General features: G+C 44.7%; 1 pseudogene; it reads right to left on the bottom strand.

The window, feature by feature from the left end:
- Window positions 1-1897: 1897 nt before the first annotated feature.
- On the bottom strand, window positions 1898-2016 carry LOC113018053 (5S ribosomal RNA; annotated as a pseudogene).
- Window positions 2017-6489: the final 4473 nt, after the last annotated feature.

Here is a 6489-nt window from a genome sequence, read left to right as displayed (position 1 = left end):
CATCTTCCCAATGTATTCTTGGATGTTCGTTGTCTCATCCTGGACTGTGGTGCTGACACTCACCAGTCCCCGGCCCTCTTCCTTCCGCTTAGCGTACAGCCTCAGGGTGCTGGACTTGGGGTGAAACCCTCCATGCATGGTAAGGAGCTTTCTTGTCTTTATGTCAGTGGCTTCTATCTCCTCCTTTGGCCAGCCTATTACCCCAGCAGGGTACCTGATCACGGGCAGGGCGTACGTGTTGATGGCCCGGATCTTGTTCTTACCGTTAAGCTGACTCCTCAGGACTTGCCTGACCCTCTGCAGGTACTTGGTGGTTGCAGCTTTTCTAGCGGCCTCTTCATGGTTCCCATTCGCCTGCGGGATCCCCAGGTACTTGTAACTCTCCTCTATGTCTGCAATGTTGCCTTCTGGTAGTTCAATCCCCTCAGTTCTGACTACCTTCCCTCTCTTTGTTAACATCCGACTACACTTCTCCAGTCCGAACGACATTCCAATGTCATTGCTGTATAGCCTGGTAGTGTGGATCAGTGAATTGATGTCTCGTTCACTCTTGGCATACAGCTTGATGTCATCCATGTACAGGAGGTGGCTGACAACTGCTCCATTCCGTAGTCGGTATCCGTAGCCAGTCTTGTTAATGATCTCACTGAGGGGGTTAAGGCCTATGCAGAACAGCACTGGGGACAGAGCATCTCCTTGGTAGATCCCGCACTTGATGGTGACTTGTGCTATGGGCTTGGAGTTGGCCTCTAGTGTTGTGCGCCACATCCCCATTGAGTTCCTGATGAAGGCTCTTAGGGTCCCATTTATCTTGTACAATTCTAGGCATTCCAGTATCCAGCTGTGGGGCATTGAGTCATAGGCCTTCTTGTAATCAATCCAGGCAGTGCACGGGTTGGTCAGTCTGGTTTTGCAGTCTCGGCTGACTGTTCTGTCTACCAGTAGCTGGTGTTTTGCGCCTCTGGTATTCTTGCCAATCCCTTTCTGTGCCCCGCTCATGTATTGACCCATGTGCCTGTTCATCTTAGCCAATATGATGCCTGACAGGAGCTTCCATGTGGTACTGAGGCAGGTTATTGGTCGGTAGTTGGAGGGGACCAGTCCCTTCTTGGGGTCCTTGGGGATCAGGACCGTCCGACCTTCGGTTAGCCATTCCGGGTGTCTCTCGTTAACTAGCAGCTGGTTAATTTGTGCTGCCAGACGCTCGTGGAGTGCAGTCAGCTTCTTCAGCCAGTAGGCGTGAACCATGTCAGGCCCTGGTGCTGTCCAACTCTTCATACTGGAGACCCTTTCTTGGATATCTGCCACTGTGATGGTTACTGGACCCTGTTCAGGGAGGTCGCTATGGTCTGCCCTCAGATCCACTAGCCACTGAGCATTGCCGTTATGGGTTGCGTCCTTCTCCCATATGCTCTTCCAGTATTGCTCCGTCTCCAGCCTTGGTGGTGCTGTTCTCTTATTATTATTGTTCCCTTGCCACTGAGAGTATACCTTTGCTGGTTCTGTGGAGAACAGCCGGTTTATTCTCCTGCCTTCTATCTCTCTGGTGTACCTCCTCAAGCGGCTGGCCAAGGCTGTGAGTCTTTGCTTGGCAGTTTCCAAGGCCTCAGGTATGGACAGCTTGCTGTATTTCTTATGCACCTTCTTTGTCGCACCTTTCTGCAACTCCGTTAGTTGGCTAACCTCCCTCCGTGCTACTTTGATCTTGCCCTCTAGCCTCCTTCTCCATGGAGGGTACTGCCCCTTATGGCTGTTCAACTTGTAGCCAAGCATCTCACTGATCACTGCTGCCGTATTGTAGATCAGCTTGTTAGTGTCAGTAATCGTGGCTGTAGGTATCGTCCGTAGTGCTGCATTAACATCATCTAGCAGACCTTCTGAAGGTACTTCACGTAATGGCTTACAGCAGTTGGTATTCCCAGGTAGTCTCCCATCCAAGTACTAACCAAGTCCAACCCTGGTTAGCTTCCGAGATCAGAGGAGATCGGGTGTGCTCAGGGTGGTATGGCTGTAAGGTATATATATATATATTAGGGGTGCAACAATACTCGTATCGATATTGAACCGTTCGATACAGTGCTTTTGGTTCGGTACGCATGTGTATCGAACAATACAAAATTTTTAATTCATTTTATCAACTTTTCTTCTGATGATGCTGTCTGTGTTGAGTGCTCAGTGGATCTGCGCTCGACAGTGCAGCCTAGGCAGAGTAGTCGAAAACAGATTCACTGACCGCAGGGCAAGCTAGCGAGACAGAAGTTAAGCTGTCATTGCAACATGGCAAATTGAACCTCCCCCACCCTCATTCAGATGTGGCGTTTGGAACTATTTTGGTTTTCATGTGACTTATGACCCTGAAGGTAAGCGCGTCATGGACAAAAGTAAAACACTATGTCGGATGTGCCAGGCAATGCTCAGTTACATTGGTGGGAACTAGTGCATTAGCGCAGTTTGCTCGTTAACGTGTTGGCCGTCCAGCCCCACGCACGGAGTGATCGGCGGTAGCTCGTTAACGGAGATTTGCCGTGTTGCGACGTTAACGTCATTTCAACAAGATTACCGCTGACAGCACTAGTGGGAACACAACGAATATGACTGCACATTTACTCAGACATCCTCCCAGTGCAAAGACAAGTGGAAGCAGACAAAAACAACAAGTACGCATGCTACAAACTAAGTCATTTAGGTTAGCACATGATTCTCCTTATGGGGACCTGATATGTTTAATATGCTGCTGAGAATATACCCCAGAAGAAGCGTATAGTATAGCTTTTATTTTGGAATGAGCCATTTCTCTGTAATAAACTCTCTTTTCCAAAGATGAGTGATTTCTCGATCAGATAGATTTATTTTTTTTATTACTTTGTTGTTTCAGCAACATTAAATTTAAAAACTACTTTTGAGTTAAAATATATATTTATAATTTTAATAAATGACAAATTAAAAAGGCATGAACATTTTTTTTGTATCGAAAAAATATCGAACCGTGATACCAAAGTATCGAACCGAACCGTGAATTTTGTGTATCGTTGCACCCCTAATATATATAATATATATATATATACATAATATATATATATATATATATACATAATATATATATATATATATATATATATATATATATATATATACATTATATATATATATATATATATATATATATATATATATATATATATATATATATATATATATAATATATATATAATATATATCACACCAGGCAAGACCCCAGGTGCAGGCTGTGTAAAGATGCCCCAGAGACAATCCAGCACATAACAGCAGGGTGCAAGATGCTAGCAGGCAAGGCATACATGGAACGCCATAACCAAGTGGCCGGCATAGTGTACAGGAACATCTGTGCCGAGTATAACCTGGAAGTCCCGAGGTCAAAATGGGAGATGCCCCCAAGGGTGGTGGAGAATGGCCGAGCTAAGATCCTGTGGGACTTCCAGATACAGACGGACAAAATGGTGGTGGCTAACCAACCGGACATAGTGGTGGTAGACAAACAGAAGAAGACGGCCGTAGTGATCGATGTAGCGGTTCCGAATGACAGCAATATCAGGAAGAAGGAACATGAGAAGCTGGAGAAATACCAAGGGCTCAGAGAAGAGCTCGAGAGGATGTGGAGGGTGAAGGTAACGGTGGTCCCCGTGGTAATCGGAGCACTAGGTGCGGTGACTCCCAAGCTAGGCGAGTGGCTCCAGCAGATCCCGGGAACAACATCGGAGATCTCTGTCCAGAAGAGTGCAGTCCTGGGAACAGCTAAGATACTGCGCAGGACCCTCAAGCTCCCAGGCACCCGAGCTTGAAGGATAAACCGCCCGCAGGGGCGTGCTGGGTGTTATTTATATATATATATATATATATATATATATATATATATATATATATATATATATATATATATATATATATATACACGTATGTAAATGTGTGTATGTGTGTATAGTTTTATTTTTACCTTAACCTCTATGTACATCTGTTTAGTAAATATATCTGTTTCCACAGCCAGTAGCAGAGTGGCTAAGTAAATGACTTTTAATCTTTCTTATTTAGCATATAGCATATTACAAACTGAAAGTAATTTTGTCTGGTCTGTGTGTGTGTGTGTGTGTATGTGTGTGTGGGTGTGTAGTTGACATTGGTCACGCTGCGTATTTTTTTTGAGAGGAAATTGTTCTCTGTCATTTAGTTGGCAGCCTGGCAGAACTGCAATTTACTCTCTCTAATAGATACAACTGATTATGCACTGATGTCCGTGGATGCACACAATATGAGTACAAGGGATCACAAGGTGTTCACATCGCCACTATGCAGCATCAATCTTTTGTGTTGTTACGTCATTCCAATACAAGGTTGCCTCAGGGGGAGACATCTTCTGCCTTCATTCTTTCGAGCGCACATGCACAAATCTGTCAGACCCCTATGGTGGCTGCAGGCTTTGTCATATACTGGTGACAGTAACAAGATGATACATGTGTCAGCAAACTAATCGACTGCCACACGGCCACTGTGGACACTTGGATGGAACCCACTGGTGTCACATTAGCGTTGTCTTTTTATTTAAGGGTTAACATTTTTAAAAGGTACACTTTAAGCCAAAGCTTGAGTAGTTTTGGTGCTGAAACCTAGTGAAAGCGAACAAAAAATTGTGTCCTGTGTGTAAGCTTTAATTTAGCTTCACACTGCATCCTACTGGTGACGTTCTTGTGATTTATGCTATCATCAGCTCACCGCTCTCCGCCTAATGCGTCTTTGTCACTTTTTAAAAGAAGAGCGTTAGCTCTCACAATGAAATACTGCTGCGACTAGTGTATCAATGAACCTATGTACGCCAAAGGACACCTTGTGCATATCTGAGATGCCAGCAGCTTTGACTCTATTTGATGTCCTGGGAAATGAGATGAGATTGCTAGAGCCAAACGTATGGCAAAGCTAACAACCTAAAGACGTACTGTATTGTTTAATTGCTTATAGTTCCTTTGGTTGCATTCGTATCTTTCTGACATTTGTTTTTAAGTCTCTGAAAGAACAGAAAAACACACAAACACGTACACACACATCCATACCAAATACTGTGACAGATTCTGGGCCAAAAGCAAGTCAACAATGTACAGTAGATGAAAAAAATGAACAGCTTGCACACTGCAGGACTCCAATTTTGCCTATTTATTGAACCATGAAAAATACGCACAGTTACAGGCCGTGCGTATATATATGTATATATACATATATACCCTTTGACATGGAGCCTGCGTGGAGGTGGGATCTAATTACTAACAATCCATATAGAAGACAATCCATTCCATTTCCTACGCCTCTGATGCCCCCAGCATCTACCAGTCAATCAAATCAGTGCTATGTTGTTATTCAGTATGACAGCAATTCTGCTCATGTTAGCATAATTGGTCAGTTTTATCATTAAGAATCTCGTATTTATTTGTTACTATTGCCAACACGTATTGTTTAGCACTTTAGTACTATTGTTTGGAAGGCATACTTGTTTTGTACTCCATATTTGGATTCCTCAAACATTAAGACGAGCTGGTTTTATTGTTGAAGTATCATCTTTATTGTCAGTAACTCTCAAGTGTTTTTACACATTTAAGACATCCACTAGTCTAAGCTCCTGGAAAAAAGAAATACTTAGTAAAATCTCTGACAGTTGCTGCCAGAAGCTCTTTGTTCATTTCTGGCTGGAGATACATGGGACTTTTGATGCAGGTGGAATTTCTCAAGGTATTTCTTGAGAGATGTTACCGAGCATGTCACGGTATGGCATGGCACACCATGGAAGGAGTGGGGAAGGAGGACCCAGGCGCGGTGCTCTATGTATGGACAGTGTTTATTTACAAAGTGAAAACCAACGTAACAATAAATCCCCGTATTCTCCCAGACTCCCGTGTCGTGTCTCCCCGTGAATAGTCCGTGTTGCTGTGCTCTCCGCTCCCGTGTCAGCACCCCCCGGTGCTCGCTGCTCCCGTGTCTTCCACGCTCCTCATATGGGAAACAAAAGACGCAGCGCCAGGACACCTACAACTGCGGGCGGACGGACACACACACACACACACACACACACACACACACACACACACACACACACACACACACACACACACACACACACACACACACACACACACACACACACACACACACACTAACTAACTAAGTAACAGGACGACTAACGTGGAGTCGCATGCAATGATCCCGCGTGGGTGGGAGCTCCAAAATTCTCCTAAGTAGCTCCCCCGACGAGCCCTGATCAGCGGCAGGTGTGTGGCTTTGGGTGTGGCCAGTCCTTCCACAGGGCCACACCCCTCAGGCCTGCAGGTGGCTGAGCTCCATCCTCCAAGCATACCCGCAGACGTACACACACACACACACACACACACACACACATCTACAAGCATGGAGAAGAGCAGCAGCAACACCAAAATACATATAATAATAATAATAATATAATACATAACTGCTCAG

The sequence above is a fragment of the Astatotilapia calliptera genome, chromosome 4 (genome assembly GCF_964374335.1).
Source record: "Astatotilapia calliptera chromosome 4, fAstCal68.1, whole genome shotgun sequence".
NCBI classification, from domain to species: domain Eukaryota; kingdom Metazoa; phylum Chordata; class Actinopteri; order Cichliformes; family Cichlidae; genus Astatotilapia; species Astatotilapia calliptera.
The sequence above is the reverse complement of the archived record's forward strand: the minus strand, read 5'-3'. Positions and strand labels throughout refer to the sequence as shown.